Consider the following 16,428-nt stretch of genomic DNA (forward strand, 5'->3'; position numbering starts at 1 on the left):
CTCTGTAGAAGGTGATATGTTCACTGGTTGTGTGATGAAGCGTGCACAAAATAAATGAATCAGGAAGTCTCTGACTTCCTGGAGCTCACAATATAGCAAGCGTTGAGAGTCTATGAAGAACTTCATTACGTGGGGGAGAGTGTGGTGTCAGAGCGGCCTCAGCGGTATCCATGTCCACAGTCAAGTGCATGGGACAAACCCCTGGCCCGTGAGCAGCCATCCTGGGGTGGAGTGAAGAGGAAGCAGAAAGCAGGGGGAGCCAGAGGCACTCCCCTGGGCCCAGCATTGGGGTCAGACTGCTCAGGGCTCACTGGTGGCCACTCGGCGAGATATTTACAGTCAGGAAACTTGGTGCCTGGACAGGCTGGAGAACAGCAGGAAGCCACACTGCCCAGGTGTCGCTCTCCTGATGGCATCTCCGCCTTACAAATGCAGGTATTTTAAAGTGGTAAGATGAGGAACACTTTAAAGTACCTGACCCAAACATGAAACAATGATAACAGTTTTGAAAACAGTAAAACTGTAAAATAAAACATTCATTCTTAATTTCTTATTTCGTACAGTTTGCAGTACACAGATGTGTGTGTGTCTGTGTGTGTCTCTATTTTTCATATTACGTGGCTGAAAACTGGACAATAGCTAAAATTTTTTCCAAAATGTAGGGAAAACATAGCTAAAGGTGCTTTCTTTCCATTCTAAAAACAGTACTCATTTCCAAGATACTGTGTTTAAGAGTCTTTGGTCATCATCTTGGGATACAGAGATAAAGGTTTGAGGGCACTGAGCTTTTAACACCAGTGGAAGGCATTTGCCCGAGGGCCCTGAAAGGGTTACTATATCTCCCCAACCTAACTACCCCCCAAAGAGCAATTTCCTCCTCCCTCAGCCACACCATTAGCCTCACATTCTCCACTTTCATGTATCTTCAAATAGTTCCCAGAGGGTGACTTAATAAATCTGGAAACGCTAAAATCCAAACTTATGAAATGCCTTTTAAGCATAAGTGCACTCTCTGTTCCCTAAAACATCCTTCTCCACAAGCTCACGGCACGTCCCACCGTCCCAGAGTGTGTGTGCTCATAAGCAATACAAACTGAAGTCAGACGTTCCCAGACAATGCTGACTTTCAGAACAGCAAATGGCCACTGACTTAATACAGTCAGTTATTGGGTTTGAATGTTGATTTGTTCTTTTCTGAGTTGTTGAAAGTCGACCTTCTGGAGTGAGCACCGCTCCCAGGCATTGCTGTTCCGTTACCAGTTGTGATCCAACCGAATGCGGATTCTTGCCCTTTGATGGCGAATGTTGACAAGAATAACAAGACCATTTTCTACTAATGTTCATGTTTCAAGATCCACATTTTGAATTTTTATAGTGTCAGCAGCAAATATGGTTTACTATAAAAAACAGTTATATTTGTTTGCTGTTGTGAAGACCAACATTAATTCTAGTACTGTGTAAAATATCTTCCTTATTACATCCACGTGAACACAAATTCAATTCAGCAAAGACTGACGAGACTGAGAATCATCATGTTCCACTCACCCCGAGAGTCCATTTGCGGTGAAACTCCAGTGCCAAGTGGACATTGGATTTGAGCAGATTATTAGATCAAAAGGGAAGGCAAACAGCCTCTTTTAAAGTCTTATGTCGGCAATCGGCAATTTTACCAGAAAATTCAGTGTACTTTAAAAATCAGAAAGAAGAATAAAAATTAAATTAAATATATAGAAATTAAAATAATGAAATGAATTATTAATACAAGTGACTGTTACATTAATTTTGTATCCCAAACCATATGTAATTCTTTTTGTGTAATTGTCACCTGTAAAATCCATTGCAATTTTTATTATTTTTTTAAATGAAGAAAAAATGGTAATATTCAAAACCAAGGGACGCTGAAAATATTCTCAGACTCTAGGCCCACATTATTTTACTTTGAATAGCAACTATGGAAACATTACCCGCCTGTCTGATTTCTCTGGATTCCTCATGGAGAGAAGGGATAACAGCAATCAGTCTTTACCGAGCGGCTGCGGCAGGAGGCCCTACCGCAGCCAATTCAGCTCATGCTATTTAACTTGCACAAGAATCCTTGCACCAGCTTTTTAAGTGAAATGGTATAATATTTTACCCAATTTTGATTGTAAGAAAATTTTGATGCTAAATGATTAATAATAATCATATGCCTTTAGTACACCTCAGTGCTGGGATAGGATGACCCGGGGCTTTCTGTTCCCAAGATTAAGAAAGAGTAAGAGGATCACTTCCCATTCCTTACAGGTGGGCACAGTTAAAAAGGTGATGAGGGACTACACAGTTTAATATGCAAGGTTCGGGCTGGGTATGGTGCCTCATGCTTGTAATCCTAGCACTCTGGGAAGCCCAGGTGGGGAGGTCACCTGAGCTCAGGAGTTTGACACCAAGAGCAAGACCCTGTCTCTACTAAAAATAGAAAGTACAGCCATGTGTTGTGGTGGGTGCCAATAGTCCCAACTACTTGGGAAGCTGAGACAAGAGGATCACTTGAGCCTAGGAGTTTGAGGTTGCTGTGATGCCACTGCATTCTACCCAGGGCAACAGCGTCCAAAAAAAAAAAAGTTGCATATATTTTTCATAAGATCACACCTTCAATAATACTTTAAAATAGCAAAAAGACTTGATTTGTTATTGGCTTAAAAATACTGCTTTTTAATGTTATAGAAATATCAGGCATCACAGTTCATTTAAATCCGTATTTTGAGAAGTTCACTGCCTTTGATTTCTTGTTTCCATTTATAATATTTACTTTCTTCCTGTTGCCTAGCACATGTTTACACATTTTTTTTTGATTCAAAATATTTGGCCAGTTGAACAACTCATATTTTCTGATTATTTTCTCTCATTCATAGATGGCAAGGAGGAAGGAGGCTCCCACGGGGATGAACCGCCCTGCCCCTGCACCAGGCTTTCGGCCCTACAGGTGTCCCCAGTTCACAAGCAAGGTGCCCATGAGGGAAATTCAGGAACCACAAAGCTTCAGCTCCGCTGCTTCTTCCTCAGTCTCGCAGAGGTGCCATCACCTGCCGGCCACCAGCACCCTGAGTCGCAGCCTGGAGCAGACTCACCAACTGCCCCCTTCGCTGGGCCTTGCTGTGAGTCTCGTCCCATAGGCCGTGTGCCCGCTGTCTCCACTTCGCACACTCAGCTCGTGAGCTGTGCAAGTACCTAGTGCACCTTCATCATGAGTGTTCACCACTGCTGCTTGTCAGGAGAGTCACTCTGGTGCCACGCCCTCTGTCCGGTGGGGGTTACTTCTCTAGCAAACAGATGTCACTGGGGTCTGCGAACTCTGAAACCGAAGGCTGATACTTACCTTGCATCTTAACAGTGTGGTGCTGTGAGATCTATAAATTAAAATTATCGATACATTATGTGTCTCCAGGAACTTTTAAAAGTATTTTTTAAAGTTCTTCTAAAGTACAATGGCCAGTCCAATGAATTCCAAGTTATTAACTGTGCTGTGCACATGTCTATTCTGTGGGAGACTAATGTATGTGTTTATTTGAAATTACTTTTCTTAGCATACCTTTCTTTTTTTTCAAAGTCTTAAAAATGTAGTTTATTTTACCATTTAAAATATTTTATCATGGATAATGTTTTATTCAGAGTGCTTAGTCAGCTGCTGAATATCCATATGGCCATATTAATATTGTTGACTCACATCATCTTTTTTCTTTAATTAATTATTTTATTTTATTAATTTATTTATTTTTGAGACAGAGTCTTATTATGGCGCCCTTGGTAGAGTGCTCTGATGTCATAGCTCACAGCAACCTTCAACTCTTGGGCTGAAGCGATTCTCTTGCCTCAGCCTCCCAAGTAACTGTGACTACAGACACCTACCACAATGCTCAGCTATTTTGTTGTTGTTGTTGTTGTTGTTGTTGTTGCTGTTTAGCAGGCCCTCAAAAAATTAAAAACTGAACTACCATACGATCCAGCAATCCCACTTCTGGGTATAGATCTAAAAAACTTAAAATTGGGATTTCAAAAAGATATCCACACTGCCACATTCATTGCACCATTATCACAAAAAGCCCATAGCTCAGTGGTTAGGGCACCAGCCACATGCACTGTGGCTGGTGGGTTCCAAAACCGGCCAGGGCCTGCTAAGCATACCTTTCTTATCACAAGCATCTCTTATAGATAGCTCATCTTACACACACATGTTCTGTACACAGAGGGTGTAACCAAAGGTAATACTCACTGACACTTACAAAAGTAGTTGTTGGACATGTCCTTTTAATCCAGTTGTGGAGAAGGTCACGTGGTTGCAGCACGTTACAGCATTTGACCAACACTTCAAAATAAATCCCAACCTGTACCATGTAAATAATGAATTTGCACAGGTAAATGGTGTGGTGGGATGAGGTCGCTGAGTTTCAGCTCTCACATCTGTGTCTCTGGGGTGCCTGGAGTACACAACACAGAGGAGTTGTTTAACAGTTATCTGCCATCCCCACTTGTCTTCAAATATCGTGATTTAGATAGAACTCTAATGCATGGGAGCAACTTGTCCCCCGAGCATTCCTCAGAATATAAATTAAGTGATATTATAACAGAAGCCCTCTCCTAGCTCAGCATAATGAATATGAACCATCATGTTCTCCTGACCAGGGTGATGGTAAGAGAATGAATTACTCTGTTAACATCTCTTTTAAGTAGCATTAGTGGTAATAAATGGAGAGATTTAACGTAATACTGATAATATTATTCATGCAAAAATAGCACACTTTATCTTGTTAAAACAATTAAAATGTGCTTTCAGGATATTTTACAGCGCAGAGATATGACGCTAGTGAGTGCTTATTGCATGGTACTGAACACATCAGCGTTAGCCAGTAATGCTGATAATCTGATAAAATCGAAAAGCTGATTTGGGTGCTATGCTAATTCAGGATCATCTTCTTGGCCCTAGGTACTACCCAAATGCTGCATACGATTGCAGCAAGCTTTAGTGGTGATATCAGATTAAATTCAATCCTTTTGCTGATAATTTTTTTTTCAAAGAAATTACATCCACCGGTCCTCAGCATAAACCCTCTTTAGCTGTTAAGCAGCCTGTAATATTGCATTTTAAGCCTTGTATATTGCTGTTTTCTTCCCAGACATATTTAAGCTTTGTTGTCAGTTATAGATCATCTTATCCCAATCATGTAAATCCAAAAACAAAAAAAAGCATAGATAACTTACATGCATTGCCCGTGACCTTATTCTGAACATAGCATTAAAGCTAACCTTGGTCAACGGCCAAATCTAGTATCATTACATGAATGAAGACAGCACAACCTTCCTCTCACACAGCTCACCATTTAGTGCTTTAGACTGTTTTGTAAATAATTGTATTCACCATAAAAAATGTTCTAAACAAAGGCAAGTTGGTTGATGGGAAAGGGCCTTCTTTCATTTTGAATTGATAAAAGAATTCGGGAATTAGATGTGATGGTTGGATGACATTATGAACACGTGAAAGGCCACTTTAAAACGGTGAAATGGTGACTTTCAGGGTCTGTGTTTAGCACTATTAAAAAAAAAAGTGAGTGGGTTCTGATATGCAGATCAGTGCATCAGCTGCCCCTTGCCCCTGGAAAGAATGAAACTTTATTTTTATTTATTTTTATTAAACCATAGCTGTGTACATTAGTATGATCGTAGGGCACCATACACTTGGTTCATAGATCGTTTGACACATTTTCATCACATTAGTTAATATAGATTTTGTAGCATTTTTATGCATCTTCATATATTTTTGTGAGATATATTCTTCCTTCTTGGTGGGGTTTCTAAATGGTGTTTCTACATATTAGCACAATTTTGTAAGACTCTTTCCAGAGAAGGTTCCCCTCTACCCAACACACAAACATTTTTAAATTTTGGCCAGGAGGAACGATAGTTTTTAACCTCAAAAATGTGAAGTCAAATCAATGGTCTTAAATGTTTTTCTCATTAAAAGGGACTCATAAGTTATGAGTTATAATTATGATTATACCTCTCATAAGTTATAGTTATGATAATAACTCTCATAAGTTATAATTATGATTATGATCATATATTAAGATCATTATCTTTACTATTTCTATATACACTTGTTATATGTTGGAAGAAACAATTATCTTCAAAATCTTGCCGACATGGTACACTGGGGAAATTTTCTTATTTTAGTTAAGACTTCAGCAAAGCCCAGTAAATGGCAATGTCTGTCCTATTTCCCATCAGCTTTTTAATTACTCTCAGCATGGTCGTTTTGACTTGATCCCACATAAATTTTGCACGTATGAGTGGAGCTGAAGTTTCCAAGGCGAGATCAGGTTTGCATTACGGACAAAACACATATTTACATGAATGAGCCTCCTTGACTGTACATAATTAGTCAGGGGACAGGAGACTAATAGGATCCTCAGAGTAAGGACTTAAAGTATTAGTTTCTCATATTTATGATTAATGCTTTTCTTATCAGCCTGAGGCTCTGAATGAGATCATGAAGCACGTGGGGGTTAAATGATTCTTTGTTACAAATACAGACATTATACTCCAGTGAAGCCCAAAGGAAAATATTGACTTGCTACTCATACCTTCATCAGAAATAAGCCAACTTGGAGCCAGGAAAAGTTGGTTTTTATTATTTATACTTTTAAGTTATACTCTAAATGCCTTCTTAAGGATTGACATGTTTAGATGATACTCTTCCCGTTAGCGGCGGGCAAATTGCCATGCAGATGTTCATCTTAATATTCTTTTTTAAATGGCCTACACTTGCACGGTTTGTTACATCTCTGCTTATTCATTTGTTTGTTGGTAAAGAACTCCCAGGATCATATACAAACAATAACTTTCCAAAGTAATGGAGGTGTTACAGTGTGCACATTGATTACTGCAGCTGGATTGGATAATAGAATTCATATTTGGCATCAGTAAATTGCAAATGTTCCCCAGGGGGCAACATCACTCTGGTTAAAAATCACCAAACTGTTTCAAGAGGTTCCTAAACTTCTCAGTTCACGATGCCCTAATGTCTCAGCATTGTTTTTCTGAAACTCCTCTAGGCCAAAAGAAATAGCAAACCGTTGAGTGTATTAAATAGTTAGATTCAAACAACTTTAATAGTACATATATCCTAAAAACTCTGGAGCTATTTGGAAAAAAAAATAAAAAAAATAAAATGGAGATAAAACCATTAAAAAAGTCAATTTCATTCTTAATTGCAAATACTGGTAGATGGGATGGTTGCACCTGTTGTGCACTGCACAATTTCTCCAACATTGATATCGGATCAGACGCCATCACCCTCAGGGGTCAGTCACATTGATTTCCATGAGGCACATGATTTTCCACATGACAATCTCCCAAACCCAGTTTCCCCCAAATGTACTGTCATTGGAAAGGATGGAGAACCATCCAAAGTGAGGACTGGGCATCACCTTCAGCTCAGTGTGTGAAGTGTGGGACTCATGTCAGACGCGTCCCCTGGTGCACAGTTCATAGGGACTGCAAAACTAAGCCATGTCCAAGGTGCCATTCAGTTCTTACAGTTAACAAGTGTTGTGTGTGCCATGAGAACCCATAACAGTGTGTTGCATGCCTCCTACACGTGAAGTGCTGGGAGTGTCAACAGCTGTGTGGGGACATGCGGTGTGATGGTCACATTGAAATGTGCCTCAGACAGAAAATCCCCAGGATGCCCTGCAGCTCAGGCTGGTAATGCCGGAGGGGCTTCTGGGGGGTTGGCAATGATCCAGGGGTACCAAGGAGATGGAATGTGCTGAACACTGTGAGGGTGGAAGGATCTGTGGCATGTGTCAGGGAAGATAGGGACACAGGGTCACTGCCCAGCAGAGCAGCCAGGTGCGCTTTGCTGGGATGAAGAGCACAACAGACCAGGTGGATTCAATTGGGGCCAGAGAAGAGAGGGGGATGCAGCTTCTGGCTCAGATGTTCCTGAGACACTCTAGTGAAGGTTCCTAATGGAATCTTAAACTACAGATGTGGAGTCACAGGCTTGAATGAGATCCCCAGAAAAAGCATGAGAACTCTCCAAGAAGGTGGAGGAGGCTGAGGCCAGTTGTCCAAGGCCAGCAGGAAATCCAGACCAAGGATGGGAAGAAACTAGTGTGATTTTGGTTGTACAAACAAAATAAGTATGTTTGGAGAAATACTTTGGTCGGTAAAAGAAAAAAATAAGTCCAGGCTGGCTTAGCTCCAAAGACTGCATTTTTCCCTCAAACTGCCCTTTTGATATGTCATGTGCGACAGGGGAAAGAAGGCTAATAAATAAACAGAGGACTGTGAGGAAAACAACTGGAAGCCACATGTGTTCCCTTCACAGAGGGGAGGGCTGCCGTGGACTGGGGTGGGCTCACTCGATCGCATGCAGCACCTGGTGAAGTGGCCAAAGAAAAATACATGTTCTTCTAATGAAATAATTGAAATAAAAAAAATTAAAAATGTTAATCTATTTTAGGAATAAAATAGGATCTTGGGGCATCATACAACTTCCCCACAGTCACACAGTGAGGAGCCTGCAGGCTCAGGCACATCCAGCTGCAAAATCTGTCCCAGTAGAACCCTTGACCAGCACCTGGAAATGTGCATGAGCCACAGGCAGCAGATTTGCAAGAAGAGAATGCCAGCCTTGTAATTTGGATGTCCAACCTATATTATCATGAAGAAATCCACATTTAGCTGAGGATGCTTTTGAAGGGTTATTGGGTATGCATAGTCTAATCACAGGTGTGCAAAGGCAGCCACTGTTGGTGAGATGGTCCCACGAGTTGGTAGAAAACTTTAAAAGGGTAATTTGACAATAAATATATATCAAAAACCTAAAAATACAGAAACATTTTGACCCCAAAATTCCACTTGTAAAAACTTGCAGGAATTTATACTAACTCCGACCCTAGGATCAACTATACCCTAAAAAAGAAAAAAAAAAAAAAAGATAGAAACAATCTAAATGGAGTATGAATGATAATTCCATGGGTTGGTTAGTCATATAGTCATTAAGATTTTTGTGTAAAGGACTTATATTCATGGTATCATGTTAAGTGAAAAATAAAAATTAGAAACAGTCTGATCTTCATTTTGTGAAAAGAAGATCTTCATCTCTTAAGATGAAGCAAAAGGAATTTCACACCAAAGTGTGTCACTTAGGGTCTGAGGATGTTCTGTGAAGGTCTGACAGGTGAGCAGGGGAATGAGGTGAGATCACACCTCAGATTATCCTGGGAAAGCATGTTCTGGAAAAGAGATGCATGGTAGCTGCCGGGAGGTGAATAATCAGAGAGAAGCGAGTGGCTGTGATTATCATCATGAGGGATGATGCGTGGGGTTTTTCCACCCCAGCTTCCCAAACCACATAAACAAGAAAATAAACCCTCAATGCCATATAGTCTTTGGGCTATCGAGTGTGGCTCTTACAATCTAAAATCCATGAAGAAAGCTTAAGGATACTTAATTATAATTTCAGCTGTTGGACAAAGGGCTGAAAGGAGGTTTGATTTAGATAAAGTTAGAAATAACCAGAACTGTTATTTGCATTATTCATTACTATAGCCCAGATGAGGGACAAGGACCAATCATGTGAATATAAAAACATACTGAAATGTGGATGAGCATATTAAAAAATGATTGAATTAATAAGATCCAAACCTGGTTGGCGCAGCCTCGTGGGGCTGCCTGGTCTGGCTGGCGTAAAGATGGTCTTGGAGAAAGAGCTTCTACAGTGCTGGCTTTGGGTGAGCTCCCTCCTGCACATGTAGTAGGCCGCTTTCTCCCTGTGCCCTCATGGGGCGGGAGGTGGGAAGGGGTGCTGCTGTCTCTTGTAATAAGGGCACTAATCCCATGGTAAGGACCGCATCTCACCCCAACCACCTCCCAAAGACCCCACCTCCAAACACCGTCACACTGGGGATCGGGGCTCCAACATGTGACCTGCAGGGAGATGGGGTCTGTCCATCACACTGGTGATTAGCTTCAAAAAACTATTTAATTTAATTTCATATTTAAATATTCTTCAAAATGAAATTGTATGAAAGCCAACAAAATGCATAGTGTTTGGTTTTTTAAATAATTTTGCGTCTACATGAAATAATGAAGAAACTATACCTGGCAAGTTGAAGCCAGTTTCCACACCGTCTCTGAAGCCATGGAGCAGCCTAGTGCTGTCATGGGGCCTGGCTTTGCCATCCGGAGCACTCGGCTCACCCTTAGCTCTGAGCTGACCACAATGGTGGGTCCACATCATGGCCAGTGTGCCCAGTCTGCACTCCAGGGAGCCAGTCTGGGTGGCCTTCCTTCTCCTGGCTCCAAGGGCTTTGCCCACTCTGTAGGCTGCCCCTGTCCTCTTCCCTGTCCTGTCCTGGGACACACACCATAAGGTTTGACTATGAGGTTTGGAAGCACTTTTCCTAGAAAAGCCTCTGATTCAAGATGACTGTGGTTAATTCATTGGTCCAAAGACTCTGCCAATCTCAATTTCAAGAGAAAAGTCAGGATCAAGATTTAAAGTAACAGAACCCTTGCTCATTTCTTATAAGGATGGCCAGGCGACCAGAGGAGGGTGAGCTCTGCCAAACCACTGAAGATGCTTTCCATGAAGGAGCAGTCATTAGAGCAGCAAGGGACACCCCAGGACGCACTGGGGCACGAAGATAACAGGGGGTGTGAAGGCACTGCATCTGTGTATGAGGAACTGAGGCTTGAGGCCTGTCAAGGAGAAACAATGTCCCCAGGAGACCCAGCGAGGCAGAGTGCATAGTTACAGATTTAAAGCATGCTTGGTCATCTGCCACTGAAAATTTCGACTTGGGAAGCCAAAAGCATTATGGGAAGCAGTTGCCTAAGTCACAATGTGACCCCGCAGCCCCTGTTTTTGTCCTCAGCTTAGCTTCCTAATGTCATTCCATTATGAAAACAAAGCGACTCCAGAGTGAGCGGCATGAAAGATAAAAGAGATTCTGCCAAGTAATGGAAACAACAACAACAAAAAATCAAAAGCAAGCCCCCTTGGTGCCTGGTAAATTGGGTTATATCCCAGCTAGCAAAATCAGAAATCTTGACTTTGGTCCTGAAGCCCAAGGTTATATTCAGAAATGTTCTCTTCAATCGGCCATTTGGATTTAGAAGCAAGAGGAGACGCTGCTCTAATGAACCTTCTCTATATTTTTCCCAAGATATTTCATGTTAGAGCAGACACATAAACACAGATTTGAAGTTTGGTTCACATAATGTGAAGAATCTCTTCGTGATGGATTCTAGGGCCCAGGATTGGATGAGAGGGACACAGCCCTGAGCCCGGGGAGAAGAAAACTTGGTCATCTGACCGTCCTCGGTAATCTGCGTTACATAGCTCTGCCTCTGACATGTTAGAGGAAATCTTTCCTTTTGTATATTTCTATAGGTAGCTGCAGCAAATAAATGAAGTTCCAGATTATGGCTGATTCCATGAACCTGGTTACTCTCACTGTAAATGGGCACTTGAAATTCATTCCAAAGCTACAGGGTGATTACAATGGTTTCCAGATATAAGGAGGGAGAAGAGAACTATAACACAGAAATACAATTTACAATTAATTAGGATTACAATTAATTTACAATTAATCAAATGAATGGGGCAGCTGATTAAAAAACGAGGGTATCCCAGCGTTCACCTGCGTTTCGGTTTTTGTGAACATTGAGGGGAAAGGAAGGTGGGCTTTGCGAAGAAACTGAGCAACCCAGGATCATCTCCTTAGAGTCACAGATGTGGTTTTTATCCCTTTGTAAATATTTGCTAACTTTCTGTTCCCTTAGCATTAGACTTTTAATTGCAGTGTTAGAATTGGAGTTTTAGTTTGAGTGACCCCTTGGGCTTTGATCTGTTTTCACCTCTCTCTCAGTCACCAGGAGTGGGATGGCTGTCTTCACCCAGCCAGCCTGTACCAGACCACGGTGGCCCTGGGGTGGGGTTAGGGACTCTGCAGGCCAAGAGCTATTGTGGCTTTCGTTCTCTGGTCAACCCTCTCCTCTGCCGTCCAGCCTGAGTCTGAAGCTTGGTTTTGTTTTCTCCAGCCGTTTTGCTGGCTGGCTAGATGGGCCTGGACCCTGAGTCATGTGCGTCCTCTTGTGGTTCCCGTATGCCTCTGTCCTCCCTGGGACCTGACATCCCAGCATCACTGCTCCTTTTGGGGCCAGCAGGGTCCTGGTTCCATCTGGGCCCCTGGGCCTGTGTTTGTCTTCTCTGAGGCACTATTTTTAAACCCTTCATTCAGCATCTTTTCTGCTTTGGAGCAGAGAATACATAAAAGCCAAAATGTACTGCTCTGACTTAACCATATTTTTGAAACAAAATAATCTGACGCTGAGATACAGTTGACTTTGGCTCGCGGATGCCGTGCACCGCTGCTTTCTCAGAGTCAGTGCCTGGGGAGCAGCCACCTTCCTTTCCCAACAGCTCTGAGAAGGCACATTCCAGAACCCTCTATTCTTCCCACAGGGATATTCTACTAGAGGGAACCTTTCTTCCCCCTAACTGAAGTCATTGTCCAGTGTCACAGCTGGTGACTTAGAGTTCTTGGCAGAAATGACGGGTTCGCTGCCCGTGACTTCCAGAGAGGCCTGGGGTGCACAGCCTGAGAGAGCTCCAAGCCTCGGCCTGGTGGACTCTGATATTCAAAATGGATATTAATGGCCTTTGATGCTGCCAGCGTGGAAGCTTATTTCTTCTGATCATGATTAAATTGATCCAAATTTGTAGCAATAAATTTGTATATATTCTTAAGTCAGGAAAAAAAACAAAACTGATAATGTTCTCTTGAAAAGTCTTCGCTCATATAGTAACTGAATAGTAGTTTATGTGGAAATAAACAAAGAATGACACTCGGCATAGTAAATTACTTTACAAGGCTTTTCATTTTTTGATGTGAATTTTTCTATGCTTGACAGCCATTTTAGGCTATAAAGTCATTAATAGATGCATTTAATGCAACAATTGCACATCTTGGAACATTGAGGGAGACAGACGGGAGTGCTGAAGAGAGGAAAACCCACACACAGAGACACGAGCAGAGACGGATGGGGGCAGATGGACAGAGGGTGGAGGAAGATACACGGGCCACAAACACACAGACACAGGAAAACCCACACTCAGAGACAGAGGCAGAGAGAGATGGGGGAGATGGACAGAGGGTGGAGGAAGATACACGGGCCACAAACACACAGACACAGGAAAACCCACACTCAGAGACAGAGGCAGAGAGAGATGGGGGAGATGGACAGAGGGTGGAGGAAGATACACGGGCCACAAACACACAGACACAGGAAAACCCACACTCAGAGACAGAGGCAGAGAGAGATGGGGGGAGATGGACAGAGGGTGGAGGAAGATACACGGGCCACAAACGCACAGACACAGGAAAACCCACACTCAGAGACAGAGGCAGAGAGAGATGGGGGGAGATGGACAGAGGGTGGAGGAAGGTACACGGGCCACAAACACACAGACAGAGCAAAACCCACACTCAGAGACAGAGGCAGAGAGAGATGGGGGGAGATGGACAGATGGTGGAGGAAGGTACACGGGCCACAAACACACAGACAGAGCAAAACCCATACTCAGAGACCGAAGCAGAGAGATATTCGTACAGATGTTTGTACACAGGCGCGTTTGTATGCACAGACCATGGAAGGCAGTGGGAGTAGGGCCAGGAGAAGAACAACAGACAAATATCAGTTGGGAACATTGTGGAATATACCTGACCAGGGTCCTTGAAAACTGGACAGGTCATCAAAGGCAAGGAAGGTCTGAGAAACTCTTGGAGTTCAGGGACTCACAGGGTTCCGTGATAACTAGGTGGCAGGTGGTGCCCTGGTGTGATCCTGGGCAGGAAAAGGGCCTTGGGGAGAAGCTGGTGGGATCCAGGGAAAGGTTGAGATGGTGACTGTGACCTCTCTGGGCTTGTTCTTCATTGTGACTCACACACCTGGCAACGAAAGGGGGAAGGTGACACATCGGGGCCTCACTCCACTATCATCACAATAATTTTGTGAATGTGAAATTATTCTATAATTATTAATTTACTTAAATACTATAAAGTGAAGCTTGAAGATATACTACCTGGGAGCTGAGGCTGGCATGCCCTTGCTGGTCCTGCGTGACAGCCTCTTCTGGTTTCCCCTTAACCTACCCCTTCCTGTTTGATAGGTGTTAAGTCTTTCGCCATAGAGATGGGGTGCTGTGTAGTGTGAGGCTTCCTCCTTCCCGACTCTGCCTTCCCTGTGCCCTGTGTCCCTGCAGCACAGAACTTTCCGGAATGCCCTGGTACCTGGTCAGGCAGGGAACCTAGAAGAATTCAGGTTCCTTTCACCTCCTGCTCAATCACGGCAAGCCAGTTCTCACAAACACAGGACTCATCTGTTGTTTACAAACACAATGACATCTAGACTTTTTGTTTTTCCCTTGAAAATCCTCAATTTATAATTCTGAGAGTTGTGTTTGAATTGTCTTTCACATTGGCTTAGGACTTATGTTTCTTTTTCTTGTAACTTTCTAAAAGATTTAGGATACAACAGTATGTTCTGAAAAGTAAGGGACATGAGACATTTGTAGTTGAAATAGAAAGGAAAACAGTTAATTTCACTCCGGATGACAGTTTTTCAGTGAACAATGGCCTCCTGGAGTTGACAAGAGACAGTAATAAGTGAGGGAGAGGAGGGCTGAGTCGCCGCTGCTCCCTGCAAGCAATCACCGGAGAACATCCACTGTCTTCCAGCCGAAATACTATTAATACATGTGTCAGCCGGACAGCGGATCTCACAGAGCGCGCACATTGGAACAGCACAGGGGGAAAATGAAGGGTATCCTCGGGGACAGACTCCTCTTTTTCTCTGAGAGAGTCTTCATTATTCAGGCATTGTGATACTTTCCCTTTATTTGTGTAAAGATTAAATTGCACGTGATTTCTAATGTCTCTGCTACTCCAACTGTCATAGGTCAGTGACCTTCATGCAAGCCAGATAATAGATACATCGTCCGCTGTTCGGGCCGCTGCTGTTCCTCCACAGCCCAGTACTTCCCTATTGTTATAAGTCGAAAGCAATTAAATAAAAATACAAGATGAGGCAACTCGAGGATCCTGAGAATTTCATATAAATCTTTCCATGGCTGCGGTGTTTTCACATAAGTCCGAGTTATTACCCCGTGGAAGGCTGAGGAGACAGGCCAGGGAGGGGCCTGGAGCAGAGAGGAAAGGAACCATACAGGAGGTGGAAGACGTTCACGAGCAAGTGCCGGACAAGGTGGCCCCGAGGAACACACTCTCCACCTCTTTGAAGCTCCGATTAAGAGCCGCCGATGAAACCTGCATGCGTTGATGCATGTTGAGGCTGCTCCTCACCCTTCTCGGTCCTCCCAGTCTATAGACACAGATTTAATTCCGGAAACCCATCCTGGAAAAAAATTTAAAAAAATAATTGATTGTTCCATCTTCTAAATGGTTGTTCCAATGGCAGAGATCTCTGTAATAGTTAATGTTTCAGAAGAACTGTCCTAGCAAATTAGGTCACAGGGGCGGGGGGCGCACCCTTCACCCTGCACTGTGGCGCTCAGTCCTTTATGAGTGAAACTCCCTTTACTTGGAGCCCCCTCCCCACATTCTGCCAGCTTGTTCATCTAGTCGAAACCTAAGGGCACTGCTCCTCCTGAAGGTGTCCCCAGGAATGTGCTCACACCTGGATCAGGGAAGACAGCAGGTGAGTGACTCTGCACCCTTGGACTTTGCAACTCTGCTCTCAAGAGCTGTGCCCGGAGCCCAGCCTGTCTGCTCTGGAATGTCCTTCTCTGGCTGCTCAGGAAGTGCCGACCTTGACTTCCTCATTGGCACTGACTCCTGTGATCATCTTTGACCATGTTCATTCTGGGTTAGGCGCTGAGCTTCTACTGTAAATGGAGAAACAAAACTCCAGGGGAGTGAACTGGCCAGAGACCACTCAGCTGCCGCCTCGTCTGAAATACAGAAGGGCAGTGCGGTGAGTTTCAGACCAGAGTGAAGATCCCAGTGCTGCCGTGATGGGCGCTTGGCCAGGAAGGGCCACTGCTCATGATTGAGGGGAGGTAGGCACAGGACCTAAAACAGGAGGGAAAACCTTAGCAGTGGCTCTCAGACACTCCCCCAAGGGACATCAGGCAATATCTGGGCACATGGGGAATTTCTGGTGCTCCAGCACAAAGAGAGCCATGCTGATATGCGGTGTGCAGAGGTGAGGGGCACTGCTCAGCGTCCCCCAATGCACAGGCAGCCCCCGCAGAAAGATCTGGCCCAACACACCCATATAGTCAAGCTAGAGAAACCCCGACCTAGCCTGAAATATAAAGGAAAGCCAGGCATTGGGTCCAGCTGGGTGGGAAGGGATCTG

This window comes from Nycticebus coucang, chromosome 19 (assembly GCF_027406575.1).
Source record: "Nycticebus coucang isolate mNycCou1 chromosome 19, mNycCou1.pri, whole genome shotgun sequence".
Taxonomy (NCBI): Eukaryota; Metazoa; Chordata; class Mammalia; order Primates; family Lorisidae; genus Nycticebus; species Nycticebus coucang.